Genomic DNA, 17,831 nt, shown 5'->3' with positions numbered 1-17,831 from the left:
AGCTGTTTACATCACAATTTGTTAGAACCATAATTCAAATCACAGTTTAGTACTATATCATTTTAATAAGTTACTTATTATTGATTTCTTAATGTTGAATCCTTAATATATAATTTTACTTTTAGCAGCTATAGAAAAGAAGAAAGTGAATCTAATTTTAATAATATATTTCATGAATTGTAAAATTGAGAAGCATTGGAATTTAAACAAATAATATATCATTACTTTTTAATTCTGTGAGTTAATGTAATAATTCTAAGTGTATTCTACAATTAGCACTCATCAAAACATCAAATAATAAATTATTGCACATGACTTTTGGTATTAAGTGGAAGGGTTCAGCACTGTGGTAAAATTCACACCACACAGTACAAGAGAGTATGACTCCTCTCATCTAGCATAAATTGTGGAAATTTGATTTCTACATGCACGTTAAATTCCTGTCTAGGTAACGTCTATAAAATTATATGCAATTATATAAACGAGGAGTATTTCAGATGATACATAAAAGTCATATACATTAATTAAATTCTTATTATTCTGCACCAAATAAATATTTATAGAGACTGCATTTCTGAGTAGATGATGGTTTATGTGTGCCAGATTATTCATATTAAGGCTTATTTTATATTTTTGACATTGTTTCTACAGTTGGATTTAACTTTTCATAAGGGGTTAAGTATATTATATTGGATATATGAAAGTAAATGGAATCTTTATTCTATTAATCCTTTGCCACTTGTCTAATCCCAATATAAATTATCCATGTGTTTGAAGTAATGAAAATAACAATAGATTTTTTTGTGAAAATAACAATAGATATAAGCACAATAAATCATTCTGTAGTAGACAAGTATTTTTACCTTTATTTTGATAGTTGGTCCTCTTTTACACTACAAAATATTCTTAGGAAAAGGTGCTCCAGGCTGACCACAACTGCAGAATATTATGGTTTGATCTATAATAAGATAAGGAAGGAAGGGGAACCTTTCTTCCAAAAGTCTGCTCCCAGGGATGTGATCAGTTGTATGGTAGTGACTTGGAAATGAACATTTCCAATGAACAGTCATCTTAACAAGCCATCTTGATATAACATTTCTGTAATTGGTTATAGAGAACTTTTGATGGTTTTGCAAGGATGCCAGATTGCCTCATTTTGAGACAATTTAAACAGGAATTTAGTCACCTGTTCTTTGTATCTTTAGGAGAAAAACCCATTGACTCTAAGCCAGGGGATCACAAAGGCTCAGAACAGCTACTACCTTCAATAGTGATCCTAGACTTCTATAAACAAAACAAAACAAAAACAAAACAAACAAAAAACACTCCAGTAAGCACAGCCAGTCAGGGCTGCTATCACAGATTACATGAAGTCAGGCCAGAAACAGAAGTTGAGAGTCATTTAGTTGATAATATATTTTTTATGAGACAGACTCAAATGAGACTCCAGAGAGAGGGTCAGAAAGACTGATGAGAGGGACTAAAATTGATCACACGAAGATTGGAAAGTAGAATTCCTTGTAGAACAAATAAATCATAGAAAGCCTGTGCATGTAAGAACAAGACAGCAGACCAAATTCCAGAAATGCACATTATCTTAGAGGTCAACTTAATGAATTATCAATGGAAATCTTTGAAATCTTAAATATTTGACCACATGTGGGAGAAGGACAATTGCTGAAGAGAAAGAAAATATCATCATTCTATCAGGAAGTCCAGTATCACATTAGGAATTAATAAAGCACAGATTTGTAATAAAAAGAGAAAACAATTATTCCAAATGAGGGGTTCATTTGTTTTGATGTAACAGTTCTTGATTTAGGTGCTAGCAATTAACATACAATTGATCCAGTCCCACAGCTGAGTTGATATTGACTGCAGTATTCCTACATAAAGGGAAAGAGAAACTTTACAAATATATGATGAAATGAGTTGAGGATGAAGTGTTACTGATATCTGAGGTTTAGACACAATTGAAGAGGTGGATTTTCTTTGCTAAAATTACCCCATTTTTATCCTGGTGCCAGTGGCTCACAACTGTAATCCTAGCTACTCAGGAAGCTGAGATCTGAGGACAGTGGTTCAAAGCCCCCAAGGCAGGAAAGTCCCTGAGACTCGTATCTCCATTTAACCACAGGAAAACCAGAAGTTGCACTGTGGCTCAAGAGGTAGAAAACTCACGTTGAGTTGAAGAGCTCAGGGACAGTGCCCAAGCCCAGACTTCAAGCCCCTCAACTAACAACAAAAATATCTCCCTTTTCTTGGACTGCCTACCTCTTTTCCTAACATTCAACAAAGAAGCCTTTTTATCACCCACAACATTTAAGTCCTATCCTAGCTAGTGCAAATAGAATGATTTGGTTTCTCATGTCAAAAGTTCATATTTGAAGAAACAAATAACAGCAGTGGTAACTTTTTGCAAGTCCTTGAACTCTGGGCCTGGGTTATGCAGGTAGCTTTCATGTGAGATTGTTTGTTATTTATTGAATTACTGCCGATGAGGGGAATTACTGGGTCTTAAGGGAGATCTATATTTAGTCTTTTCAGGAAACTCTGTATTGCATTCCACAGTGGATGAACAAGTGTAATTTCCCACCAACAGTGTAATAGAGTTCCCAATTGGCTACATCCTTGTCAATATTTGCTATTGTTAGCTTTCTTGATAATGGCCATTCTAACTGGGACGAGATAGAATCAGTCTTTTTTATTTGTAGACTTGTAGGCACCTTCTAGCTACCATAAATGAATGGATCCATGAAACTTATATTGCTCTGAGTCTGCATTCCGTTCTTTTTGCTCTTAGTATAATTGTACCAAGCCTTTCATTTTCCTTAAGACTGGTGAAAAGTCTTCCTTTCTGAAGGGTGAACAGAATTCCACTCTCACTCTCTCTCTCTCTCTCTCTCTCTCTCTCTCTCTCTCTCTGTGTGTGTGTGTGTGTGTGTGTGTGTGTGTGTGTGTGTGTGTGTAAGATCACTATAGGCCCATGAGTTCATTTCTAAGCCTTCTGTTTCATCTGTAATTTTGTAATTCCGTATTAAATTTGGATTGCTTTCTTTATTGTATTGAAGTATATAGTTGGGATTTTGATGAGCATTGCATTGTCAATTGTTTGGGGGCAGTATTGCCATTTCTTCATGTAAATTCTTCCAACCAGGAGCATTAAAAGATTTTCCATTTCCTTGAGTCTCCTTCAATTGCCCTTTTTAGATTTTTAAAGTTTTCACAGTAGAGGTCCTTCACATTTTTAATTAAATTAATTAATTCCTGTTGTTGTTTGGTTTAGTTTAGATTTGCTTTGATTTTGAAGCTAATACATATGAGGTTGTTTTTTGGATTTCAGCCTGGATCTTCCCATTGTTGGTAACTCAGAAAAACTACTGACTCTTGTGGTTTTATACCCTGCTGCTTTGCTGAAGGTTAGTGTCACCTTTAGTAACTTGGAGGAGGAAGCTATAGAGTCCTTTAAATACAGGATCATTTCATCTGTAAAAAAGGGATAGTTTTACTTCTTCCCTATTTGGATCCCCTTTATGTTTTTCTCTTGCCTATTGCTCTTGCTAGAAAGTCCACTACCATATTGAAGAGTAGTGGAGAGAGTGGACATCCTTGTCTCATTCCTGATGTTAATGTCTCCATGCTTCCACGGTTAAGTAAATGCTAATTATCTCTGTCATATGTGTGTGTGTGTGTGTGTGTGTGTGAGTGTGTGTGTGTGTGTATTATATTGAAGAATGTTCCATGCATTCCTAGCTTCTCAGACCTTTTTTATTCATAAAGGGGTATTGGACCTTGTTAAAAGCTATTACTACATCCCTATAGACAATCATGTGTTTTCTTGTCCCTGCTTCTCCTATGGTTTGTATTATGATTATTGACAAGAATATTCAATCCAATTGTATCCTAGGGTGAATCCTATTTGATCATACAATATTATTTTTTGTTAGTTGCTGAAATTAGTTGGTGAGAATTTTATTAAGAAGTTCTGCATAATTGCTTATCAAAGAGTTGGGTTCATAGTTCTCTTTCTTTGGTGAGTCCCTATGTGATTTGAGGAAGAGTCTAATTCTAGCTTCATAGAATGTGTTTGATAATTCCATTTCCCTTTCTATCCATTGAAGAGTTACATCTGTATTTTAAGTTCTTTGCAGGCCTTAATTTCATGGTAAATTCATTGAGTCCTAGATTTTTCTGGAATGGGAAGTGGTTTACTGACATTTCATTTTCATTTCTTCTTACGTGTTACTTCTTGCTTCAGATCCAGTATAGGAAAGCATCAATTTCTCCAAGATTCTCCAGGTGATTGGCATAAGGTTTTCAAAATACTCTCTTACAACATTCTCAATTTTGCTTATATCTGTTGTGTTGTCTCATTTTTGTCTCTAATTTTCTGTATTTGGATGAGTTCTCTTTTTGTTTTGTTTTTTTTTTATTATGAAGGTGATATACAGAGAGATGGGTTACAGTTACATAAGTAATGAGTACATTTTTAACAGTGTTACCCCTTCCTTATTTTTTCGTGCTTCTCCCAACCCTGACATCCCACTCACACAAAGTTGTAAAGCTTATTTCTAACGTAGCGTCTAGTGAATATCACTGTTGCTTTGGATAATCTTTGTCCCACCATTTTTGTGATTTCCCTTCCCTTCCCCAAATCAGATTAACTTATGTATAAGACAAAGGGTACAGAAATCAAAAACAGTGACTACAGGGAATAAACCAAAGGGTAAAAACTAAAAAGAAATAACTAAAAACACTTCACTATACAATCATCTTGTATCCATTTCTTGGAGCTCATTTCAATAAGCATCATTTTATGGTGATATGCATATTGCTATTGAGCTATTGGGAATATCCTAGACATATACTAGTTTTTCCAAATGAGTCAAAATATGTAGCCTATGATTCTTTCGGTCTGGCTTGTTTGAATTATTATGTTTCCAAATTATTTCATTTCCTTACAAATGGTGCAATTTCATTCATTCTGATGAAAGCATAGAATTTTCTTGTGAATATATATGACATTTTCTTGATCCATCATTGCTGGGTCATAGGGGAGCTCTAGTGAGGAACCTCTATACTTTTTTACAGAGTATTTGAACAAGTTTACATTTCTACCAATAGTGAGTGTAGTAATGTTCCTTTTTGGCCATATCCCCACCAGCCCAGCATCTGATATTATTAGTTTTCTTCGTAATGGTCATTCAAACTGGGGTGAGGTGGAATCTCAATTTTGCTTTGATTTGCATTTCTTTTATGGCCAGAAATGTTGCATATTTTTTCATGTATCTATTGGCCATTCATATTTCTTCTTCAGAGAGGTCTCTTCTTAAATCTTAAGCCCACTTATATTATGAAGGTTGTTGTTTCTATGAGGATTTGTTTTTTTTGGGGGGGTTAACTTTTGGGGCTCTAAGAATATTTGAGATATGAGGCCATTGTATGTTGCAGAGCAACTAAAGACTTTCTCCCAATCTGTGTGTTTTTACTTATCTTTCTATCTATATCAGGTCTCTTTTTAGTCAGATTTGGTAAGGGTCTGTCAAGTCTGTTAATTTATTGAAAGAACCAGCTCTGTTTTGTTGATCTTTCTATGTTTTACTTTGTCTTTATTTAGTTATTTCTGACTTAATTTTTTCATTTGTTTCCGCCCACTTAGGTTTGGACTTGTTCCTCTCTTCAAAGAGCTTTAGGTACATAATAAAAATACTGATTTGAGATTTCCCCAATTGCTTAATGTAGGCATTCAAAGCTATAAATTTTCCTGTAAGTACTGCGTTTAATATGTCCCAGAGGAGCTGGTATTTTGTGTGTTCATTTTTGTTAAATTCCAGAAACTTTCAGATTTCTATTCTAATCTCTTCAGTGCCCTATTGGTCATTCAGCAATATCTTGTTCAGTCTTCATGGGTTTGACAATTTTTTTTGCTTTAGCTGTTTAATTGTAAGTTTATTCTGCTGTGGTCTGACAAGGTTTGGGAATTCAATTAATTTTTCTTTCAATTTGGACAGAATTTCTGTGTGACATAGGATAGGTTGTATTTTGGAGAATCTTCCATGACCTGCTGCAAAGAATGTATATACTGACATTGAGTGTATATTCTGTAGATGTCTCTTAGGGCTAGGTGGTCAATGCAATTATTTAGGCCTTCAGTTTCTTGGTTGAGTTTCTCTTGGATAACCAATCCATGCATGACAATGATGGGTTGAGATGTGTTTAAAGGTTATGTAGTATTTGGTTGATGATGTGGGGTGCTCCAGGATTCAGGGCTTTGATATTAAACTTGATATATCCTCCTAATGGAGAGCTGCTTTATCAATATGTAATGTCCCTTCCTACTAATTTTAATTTGAATTCTATATTATTTTATGTTAGTAATTCTACTGTGGCCTGTTTATGTTGTCCATTTGCTTGAAAATTTTCCTTCCAGCCTTTCAGTTTGAGTATGTGTTTGTTTTTGTCAATGAAATGTATCTCTAGTGGAAACTGGATGGATGTGTCTTGTTTTTTGAAACTACTATCTAATCTATGTTTTCTTTTTTGGGGGGGTGTGTCCAGTTGTGGGGCCTGAGCTCTAGGCCTGGGCGCTGTCCCTCAGCTCTTCAGCTCAAGGCTAGTGCTCTACCACTTGAGCCACAGCACCACTTCTGACTTGTTTTTCTTCTGCTTATGTGGTGTTGGGGAATCGAACCCAGGGCCTCAGGCATGCAAGGCAAACGCTCTACCATTGAGCCACCTTCCCAGCCCCTAATCTGTGTTTTCTAATTGGAAATTTAAGTCCATTGATATTGAGAGTTGAGGCTGGGAATTATCTAATAATTCCTGCTATTTTATACACCTGCTGTTAGGAGCTGTGCCTCATCTATTCTTATTATATTTACTTTGTTCTCTGGTAGGGAGCATTTTATATAACCAGTTCCTGTTCTTCTTGACCTTCTCTATGTAGGATATATTTGATTAATTTCAATCTTGCCGATTTGGTGGAGATAAATTGTTTCAAGTTCTCTTTGTCATGAAATATTTTTTATATATCCTTTAAATGTAAAGGAGAGATTTGCTTGGGACAATATTCACGGTTGCTAGTTGTTTGCCTTTAATGTTTGCCATATATCATGCCAGGCTCTCCTTTTTACCATATCGGCCAAGAAATCATTATTTATTCTGACTGTATAACCTTTATAAATAATCAGTCTTTTCTCCTGGCAGCTTTAAGAATCCTTTCCTTGATCTCTAATGATCCTCTAATGGATTATGATGTGGTGGTGGGTTGTTCTGTTCTGGTATTCTCTGGTGTTCTAAAGGCTTCTCTTCTCTGAATGAGCCTATCTCTTTTGATGTTTGGCATGTTCTCTGCTTGAATTCTGTAATATGTTTCCCATCCATTTTGTTTCCTGCTCTTCTCCTTCTTGATACCTATCTCCCCCAAGTTTGATCTTCTAACTGAATCTGGAACTTCCAGCAAAATCGTTTCTTATTTCTTGGATTTGTTCTAAATGATTTTCTCCTCTTTTCTATTAGACCTAGTCTGTCTTTGATGCCCAAAATTATCTTCTATGTCATCTTTTGGCTCTAGAGACTTTCTATTTTGTTTTGGATTTCTCTGTCTCCTAATTGGTCATTTTTTAGGGCTTCTATCTTTATTAAAGCTTTGTTTTAGGTCTTGTGTGGACTTTCTTTACATCTTTTCTTTGGGTAGGGGCACTGGAGGGGTTGGCTTTTTAGCTGTGTCTTCTCTCATACCTTTTAACTAAGTATCTATTTTTTTCCCTTGGACTCCTTTGCCTTCTCAGAATTTATTTATCTTTCTGTTTGTAGTCTACATGAATTATTTTGCTAATCTTTGGTTGGTCTCATCTTGTTCACAAATTTCCTTGTGGAGGTTTTGTATCTTTTCGCTAATCACATTTTTCAGCAGTACTTTTAATGTATTTTGAATACTATCTTCTAGGTCCTTAACTGTCTGTTCTAATGTCTGGTCATTTCCTGTGTGAATTATATTACCTTGGCATCAGTTTTCTTGTATTTTTCTGATTTGTTTTGTCCATTTGGAGGATTTATTGGCTTTCATTTGGGGGATCTATGATCTTAACAGGTGACTCTCTATGTTCTTGGTTGATTTGCCAGGTGTTGGTTTGGTCTTCTGTTGTGATTTGTTTTTCTGAACTTAAGTTTTTGTCTAGACCATTAAGCGTAGGATTAGAGATCATTTGTGATGAAATGTTGTCATGTTAATACTTGTGGTTCCAAAGACAGTTCGAACTGTCCAGTGGTAAGGTGAATTGTGTCTGTGTTTGGATGTGGCTGTCTCTGTTCCTGCTTTTTTCCCATGTGGCCCTTTTATTTCCACAGTGCATCTGTGCTTTTGAATATGTTGGGAAACACAGTCACAGCAGTCACTTGCCTGGCTAGGTAACTTATCATAGATTTCTGTTTCCTTGTGAAAACAGTATAAAAATCTTCTTTGGAATTATATATATATATATATATATATATATATATATATATATATATATATATATATATATATATATATAATTATACCTGACTTGGTTTGACCTGCTAGAAGTGGAGTACCTGCTAGGACTCTAAATCTCTGTTTCATTAGCTAGAGCTAGGGTAATTTTCTATTGTTATTCTGCCATTGTTTTTCCACTTCCTCAGGTTTATTTTTGATATTGTGTTTTTTTCACATAATTTAGGATTTGTGATGGTTGTATCTGGTTATTTTTGTGTTTCTGTTTGTGTTACTTTGAAATAGTGATTTCAGGCTTCTATGAAGAGACAGTAATAATATGAAATGTATGTTATTACATTGAAAGAAAGAGAGCAGACATTTTAACCTTTTGCTACAAGTAAATTAATATTAAGCAAAACTAAGGAAAATAATTACTTATTTACTCTTTAGAGGATGAGTATAGTACTCTTGGATATCTTGGAGGAAAAGATTTTAGACTCATTACAACTGATTCCTTACATTGAAATTATAGGCTAACCATTCTTTTTCAGAAGACAAAAGCTTCAGTTATTTCATATTAGTATTATAAAATCATAATACCCGCATGTTGGTTTGTTTTCATCTTCAATTTTCAATTTCATTCTTAATCCATTAGGTATCTAGGGATTTGAATGACCAATTCCTTAAAATATATATATTTCTTATATTGTGATATAAATCTCAGTGATATAAATATGAATTCATCTCAACGTCTCATCTTGAGCTACATTCATATGAAATTTATGCAGTCTCAAGCATGAAACCTATTTTACTATTTTCTATGTTTAAATCAACATATCCATTCTCTTTAGAAATATGTTCTCATCTTTTTCTAGAAATATATCTCTCATCTTTCTCATGTTTCTCATCATATTGCTCCAGTGAAGGTCATGTGTTTTCAGTACTTTAATTGAAATAAATATAAATTTTTGAACATGAAGACACCCTCCAATTATCACTTTAAAGTAAAACTTTGGGGACTATTTTATATATAAAAATTAAAAAGTACAATGCAAATGTTTATACATGAATGATCCAATGATTAAGTCAATTAGACCCAAGAGGTACCAGAACATCATCTCATTTTATTTAAAGGCACCAAAATATTAGTGCTCATGAATATTACTCATTGTTAGAAAATGACTAGTCAAAACAAGGTTTATATTATATTTGAAATTTAAAAAATGAAAATTACACCCAGATTTGCTGTCAGTATCCTGTTTCCAGGGATACATTTTTTTCAGCAAACAGGGAAACAAAAAATAAGGAAAGATATAAAATCAGACTGTCTTTCCTTAAGATGATAATTTGCACGCAAATCGTGTGATTTATTCAAAGATATGATAAACATTCATAAGAGGATATGTGATCAGAAGTGAAATGTAAGCAAAATAACTGGAAAACCGTATATGTAAATTTTGCTTCCAATATAAGATTACAAGTTTTCAATTCATGAGCCTATTGAACAAGATTTTGTATCTGTAATACAGATCCTGTATTCTACATTTTAGACATACTCCAATTCTCTTACCTCAGTTCCTGATCAATATTCTTCTACTTGCATGATGTCAATTGCTACTAAAGTAACAAGTTGTGTCTTTTTTTCATTTCTAGATCCAATAAATTTTAGTATTTTGGAATAGTAGTATAAATTCATGGAGTTTGCTTTGATGTCAAGTTTGAGGATCCTGTATTCAGGGTATTGTGAATTGGCCTGAAGCAGCCAGGAACATATTATGAATATACAGACACAGAGTATACTAAGATCTAGGGACTTGATCTCAGAGAAAGATAAAGGTCCAGGCAGGATTTTGAAGCCAAGTTAAAGCAATGGAGCAAACATCAATCAACTATTATTACAAATGAATGGAACTGATCTCTGATGTGTCTGGTGGCAGCTCTGTGTGTGTGTTTGTGTGTGTGTGTGTGTGTAGAGAGAATTTTAGTGTATCTTCCATATTTACAGTCCATAGAGCATTACTTGCTATGGAGAAGGTGCTCATATCAGAGCTCTGATACCACTGTCATCACTTTTAACTGCTAAAAGCACTTGCTTAATCTCTAATTAAAAAGAAAAAAATAAACTAACATCTTACAGTATTGTTTTGGTAATTAATTGGTATATTGAAGGCCAAAGGGAGGTATTGAAGATTATTACAATCTTTTTCCTCTCTTCTGATTATTACACAGCAATAGTTGTGATTTTCAGGACTCTGTTGCAATGTACTCACAGCTGAATTACTAATATGCTTAATAATATGAAAGATATGATACAGAAATAGATCAGCCAGCAAGCACAAAGAACTAGTGAAAAGATCAAACTTTTGAGCAGGGTTGCCACTTCATTTAGGAATGCAATTCCTTCATATGAACTTCAAATTTTGTGGCTTTCCTTGTGTGATTAAAAGGTAAGAAAGTAGAAACAAGAATTCCTGTTCAGCCAAGTAGAAAATGCTCATGATCCCATTCTCATGTTGCAAATTTCCGTTCCATAAAGACTCTTCATTAGAGTGCTTTCATTTAATATACTTCAGCACATCATCCTTCCCTGTTGGAGACAGGAAAAAAGATAATTTTGTTTGAATATTATCTTATGTAAATTAGTGTGTATAGGCATGATTTGTATAATTACAGATGTTTGTAATAAATGTAAGTAGGAATCATGTCACAACTAAAAATATACATAAAATCACATAACAAGACTAGAAGTCACAGCATTTTGTGCATAAATACATACATTAGATTAGTGAAGAATTTCTATTTTGAGAAAAACTTCATATTAAAGTATAATGCACTTTACTAAGGGTTGAAACATTTTATTGAAAAATATATTTCTTAGAGATATTTTTGCTTCATAATTTTAAGAAGAAAAATGATCCCAAAGTAATTATTTTTTATTGTTTTCCTGTTTCCATGTGTTTAACCTTCAAATTAGAAATCCAGATATAAGATTTAATTTAACCAAAAATATTTATTGAGTATAAAGTCCTTCTACTCTCTTCATTTTTCACACTAAGATCACCAAATATGATGAGTCTGAAATAATTAGTGTCTTTTTTACCTATGTTAATATTATTTACAATGTGAGTGAAATGTTTAAAAAGTAGTATTTATTTTAGCTTAACTGCTCTGAAGAGACAATAAATGATATAATCAAAGGCTAAAAATGATTAGATTTAAAATTGAGAATTCAGGAAATGGTTTTGAACACTCTGGTTACTGGAGCCTTCACTACAACCTCATGAAACAATTTATATTGATGAAGCAAAAATCTGAGGTTAGCCATTTTTGAATAAAAAAATCATGTCGTTCTGAATATGTAGAGTTACATATCAAACATAGAAATTTTAGCTTTTAAATACTTGAATATTCTAGTACATTTAATTGCAGGGTAAGTACTTGTTCTGAAAGGAGATAAAATTGCATTTATTTTGAAATGTAAACCTAAGTATTCATTTGAATAAAAGACAATGTTTAAAATATCACTCATTCAAGAAAGAAGATGTCCAATTAGTTGTTTTTCATGCCAATTATGTTCTCTAAACTTACTATAAATACTAGATTAGTAAACCTAATTCATTATTTTCTGGGAAATAGAAATTCAATTTCCTAAAACTCATGACTATAACTTTTTCTCAAACAATTGCAAAGTAATTGTTTTATATTTTTTGTCATGGGATATTATTTGATATATTTTTATTCATTAAGTTAAATAATTGGCCAATAACAATATAAATTATGCATGAACAAAGTTTATCTAACAAGTATTTCCTTCACAACACATGTCATGGCTCTCTTAAGGAACACTAGAAAGCAGTGTGCTCTTTATTAATTTTTAGTTATTTTCTTAATAGTTATTAATTGTCAGAAGTGGCAATTCTATAATATATTTAAAGCATTTGATTATACTCCCTCTATTTCCTTTTCATTGCTCCTTTCTCCAAAGATCTTCTGCTTTTCACATAAAATTACATCTTCATATACGTGAATATAAACTAATTTGGAATATTTAAGCTAAACTGCAACTTAATTCAAGATGTACAGTGGATTAATAGGATGAATAAAAACTTCAATATTTTGTGTTAACTTCTGAATTGAGTTATCACTATTATTATGGTTAGTGTTAGGATCCCAGACAGAATTAGAATTAGAATTAGAGAAATAGAAAATTTAGGTTCAACAGAGAATGACCCATTGCAACAATGATACGCACAAGACACTATGTTGAAAATGAAATTTACACCCTGGGGATGGAGGAGTAAGGTAAGTGGGGAGGGATGGGATAGTGGGAGAACAAGACAGAAGGGGGTAACAATGCTCAACAAGAAATGTACTCCTTACGTTACACGTGTATTTAATCCCTCTTTAAAGCATCTTTACAACAAAATAAATTTTTTTAAAAAAATAATGAAAAATAAAACCTGCCAGTACATAGGAAAACACTTAAAAATTTTAGGTTCAAAATGCAAGCAAAATTTAGACCTACATGCTGAGCAAGAGTTAGAATAAATGTGAAGAGGCTTCTTATTAACATGATGATTCAGATATACGTAGGTTTAGGATTAGCAAGGTATTCCAGTTAGAGCTGGGTTAGGATGAGAAAAAAGATATAAGATATTGTGTAAAACTGCCACATATTTTAAGAAGAATGAATGGCATCAAAGTTAGAATGAATGAAAACCAGTGTTACTTTAAACATTCAGATATAATTTGGTTTAAAGGGTGAGATACTTTGTTTGTTCTAGCTAGGGTTAGGGAAGGATAAGCTTTAGGGTAAATTTTACTTTTACACTAAGAAGTAGAAGCAAAAAATGTGTGATTGAATAGAATCTAGACAATTTTCCTTACATTAACCATTTGGTGTTAAATCAGACGGTGATTAAGATTAGGTTTCTGATTAACCAGGGTTGAGGATAGAGTAAAGAAATTGGATAAATTAGTGGCTTGCACCTATTATCCTAGCTACTCAGGAAGCTGATTTCTGAGGATCACAGTTCAAAGATAGCCCGGGCAGGAAAGTCCGTGAGACTTTTATCTCCAATTAACCACCAGAAAACCCAAAAGCGGTGCTGTGGCTCAAGTGGTAAAGCACACACCTTGAGCTAAAGAACTCAGGGATTGTGCCCCGGCCCAGAGTTTAAGCCCCACGACCGACAAAAAGAAAAAAAAAAGAAATGTGTTAAATGATAAGCAAAGCTGAACTTATTTTAGGTTCTAGGAATTCAGGAAATGCTGGGATAATGGAAGTACAATTTATTTCATAATATCAGGAATTGAGATCAATGGGTATAATGATTGCTGTTATGGAACAAGATACATTCAGAATTAAGAGTGAGAAAATCTGTAGGGTTTACAGAAAACCTGAAATTTATTTCAATAATTACAAGTGGAATTTCACTTAGGATTGCAGAAAACGAGCGTTTTTCATAAATTTTAGAATTGGGATACTATTAGTATCAAGGTTATGGTTAGGGTTCCAGCCGTGGCTAGGGTTAAAGTGAAGGAGAAGAAAATGAGGCTCAAACTGAAGGTAAATTTTAGAATAAGCCTGGTAAGAATTAGAATGAATGTGAACTAGAGTATTGCTATTAATATTAGAATCTACTTACAATTAGGCTTATGGTTATTGTCAATGTTCCAGTTAAGATTAAGTTAGGGTTAGAAAATGACTAAGATATTTGAAAAAAATGAAACCTATTTTTGGAAGGCTTATTTGAATCAAGTTAGGATGAGTGAAAACTAGTGTACTTGTGTTAGTGTTAGTATTGTCATACAATTAGGATTAAGATTAAGGTCAGTATTTTGGTCTGATTATGATGACTGTTATGAATAAGAAAGTTTTTAGTATAAAATTCAGTTCTCACTAACAGTAGAAGCAAAAATATGAGACTGAATAGTAACTAGAGCATTATCATTATATTTATTTCTCAGTGACCATTCTTGTAATGATTAATGAGTTTTCCAGCCAGGTTTAGGTTGAGAGTTAGCATTAAGTAATGGACTAGAGGGTAAGTAAATCTGAAAATGTTTTAGGGTACAGGGTTTGTGGAAAAGTAGGATGAATGGAAACTACAAAATTTTTCCTGATAAGAGAATTTGAGGACAAGTAATATAATCATTCATGATAGAGAACAAGATAACTTCAGAGGTAGAGTCAGAAAATTTGTGGGAATTAGGGCATACTGAAACTTATTTCCAGAGTGCAAACCGGAGTATTCATTAGTATGATTAAAAACTAGTCTTTTTCTTAAACATTAGAATTGGACTATCATGAGGGTGAAAGTTAGGTTTCAGTTCCAGCTGGGGTTAGTGTAAGCATTAGAGAAATGGAAAGTTAGGGTACAACTGGAAGTAAATTTTCGAATAACAAGTCGAGTTAGAATTAGGATGAATGTGAAATAGGAAACGGCTAATAATATTAAGATTAGGGTATGATTAGTGTGAGGGTTAACCTGAATATTCCAGTTAGAGTTAGGGTTACAAAAATGGAAAGATAATGAGCAAAACTACAAACTATTTTAAGAAAGATAAGTTGAATCAAAGTTAGGATGAATAAAAACTAATGTATTTGTGTGGCTTTTAAAATCCAAAGCACATTAGTTCCAGTGTTAGGGTTACTTTTCTAATTCAGGTTAAGCTTAAGGTTAGGGAAGGGTAAGCTTTAAAGTAAAACTGAATTTTTTGTTAACATTTTCAAGTAAAATATGTTTGAAATTTAACAAAAACTACAGAGTTTCTCTAAGTTTCCTATGCAGGGTTCAATGGGGTTAAATTTAGAGTTAGGTTTCTAGTAAGGTTTAGATATATAGTAAGGGTTAGGAACTAGAGTAGATTTTAAGTAAACCTGCGACTTCTTTTTGGAGATATAGGAGTTCTGTACAAGTTAAGATTAGTGGAAACTATGGTATTTTTGATGATATGAGGATTTGAGGTTAATGATTCATAATAGGGAACAAGATAGATTTCAGAGTCCAAGTCTAGGAATCTGTAGTATTTGGAGCAAACTGCAAATCATTTCAAAGACAATGGGTATCTGTAAGGATGTATCTAAAGTCGAGTATTTTCCATTAATTTTAGGATTGGGTTACTATTATCATGAAGGTTACTCTTAGGGTTCTGACCAGGATTAGAGTTAGGATTAGGGAAATTGAAGGTTGAGAACTTGAGTGACTTATTTCCCTTGTGTATGTATATGCACTATTCTAAGGCTTGAACTCAAGGCTTGGGTTCTGTTCCTGAGCTTTTTGCTGTAGGCTACGAGCCACGAATACACTTCCAGCTTTCTTTGGCAGTAAATTGGAGATGAGAATCTCACAGACTTTCCTATCTGAGCTGACATTGAAGTGAGATCTCCAGATCCCTGCCTTCTCATTGAAGTTAGGATCAAAACCATAGGTCCCGTCCGTAGTTTCCCTTACTTGCAGTAACTAGTACATGGTATCATATGACCATATAAGATGATGTTAAGTAAAATGAACCCCAAGATATGGACACAAATGAGTTTTTATTCCATGAGATTCTTATCTCTATAAAATCCCCCAAATAAAGTTGGAAGGGGAGCTGTGGTTCAAGTATAGAACACCATCCTTTAGGGAAAAAGCTTAAGTGAGAAGGTAAGGTCCTGAGTTTAAACCACAATATTAGCACTCAAAAAAGTTGATTTCTTTTCCTTGAAGTTTTTATTAAATTGCTCAGAAAATAATAAACATTGAATTTATGTTTAGCATTACTATGAAAATCATGTTATATTTATTGATGTTATTCTTTATTTTCCTAAATTTTATTTACACATTAATATCCAGTAATGGAAAGAGACGATTAGTGTTTCACAATTTTTTATGGCAGTTGAATATATGGATGAGAGATGCTTACAAGGAATTTGGACTGAAATAGATATGTGCAAGCTCTTCATATAAATAAATGATAGTTGAAGAACCTGTGGCCCTGTATGAAATAAAATAAAGAAATCAGCAAGGAAAGATAAGGTATGATTCTGGAGATCACACAATTTTGGAAGATAAAAAAACAAGGAAAATATTTAGCTTTTTGTATGTTCTTTGTAACCCACAGACACAATTTATTCATTATTTCTACTGTAAGGCATTTCAGTTAACTTTATTTTACAAAGTTAAACATGATTGGCATTTAATACTAACTGGCTTCTGTCACAGGTGAGCAATTATTCTAGCCAGGTGCTAGGGGTTCATGCCTATAATCCTAGCTACTCTGAGGGCTGAGATGTCTAGAGCCTAGTTCAAAGCCAGGTTGGAGAGGAAAGTTGTTGAGACTTTTCTGTTCAATTAACCACAAAAAAAACTGAAAGTGGCACTGTGGTTCAAAGTGGCAGCACTAGCCTCGAGTAATAAATTTCAGATACAGAACCCAAGTCCAGAGTTCAAGTTCTCTGAAATATTCTTAAAATACTTGTTCTCAGGATTTCTTTAACTTGTGTAGAAGAATGTTTTAAACTTAAGGATTTTTTATTTCATGTTGTCAGCATTGATTTTTAAGATGTGCAGAGAAAAATAATTTAAAGTCAGAACTGGTTTGAATTGCTTTTATTACACATTGCCTCTACACCCAGAGATCAGCTGGAAAGCAGATGGCCAAATCCTAGCTGTTAGCAATGAATATGGATATGTGTTTCTTTGAGCAGATAAACAAACTTTTGTAATGGTAGCCTTTATATATAACACCTTAATTGTAATAATAAAATTAATATTATTACTATTATTATTTTTTGTCTGCTGTGGGGCTTGAATTCTGGGTCTAGGCATTGTCCTTCAGCTCTTCAGCTCAAGGCTAGCACTCTAACACTTGAGCAACAGTGCCACTTCACATTTTCTGAACCTTCAGTTGGAGATAAGGGTCCCACAGACTTTCCTGCTTGCGCTGGCTTTGAACAGAGACCCTCGGTTATCAGCCTCCTTAGTAGCAAGGATTACAGGTGTGAGCCACTGGCAGCCAGCAGTAAAATTATTTTGAAAAAGAAAAACCCATGATTCTATCTTTAAAAAGTTACAATCTGGCAAGTGTATCTGTAACATTAGTTGTATCAAGTAACCATAGGCAGCAATCATTTTTAGATCTCACTATATCCTGTCCAATGCCAGATAAAATATCATTAATTTACTTTTTCCTAACCAAGTTCATGATGAATTCTCAGCACCACAATTTTCTAGTGAGTAAAAAGAATTCTTCAACATATTTATTTCAACAAACAGCATTTTGCACTTGTTTTTTTTTTTTAATTTTGCCAGCCCTGGGGCTTGAAATCAGGGCCTGGGCACTCTCCCTGAGTTTCTTTTGCTCAAGGTTAGCACATTACCAATTGAGC

This window comes from Dipodomys spectabilis, unplaced genomic scaffold (genome assembly GCF_019054845.1).
Source record: "Dipodomys spectabilis isolate Male_0828 unplaced genomic scaffold, ASM1905484v1 ptg000333l, whole genome shotgun sequence".
In the NCBI taxonomy this organism is placed as follows: Eukaryota; Metazoa; Chordata; class Mammalia; order Rodentia; family Heteromyidae; genus Dipodomys; species Dipodomys spectabilis.
Note: the sequence above shows the minus strand (reverse complement) of the source record.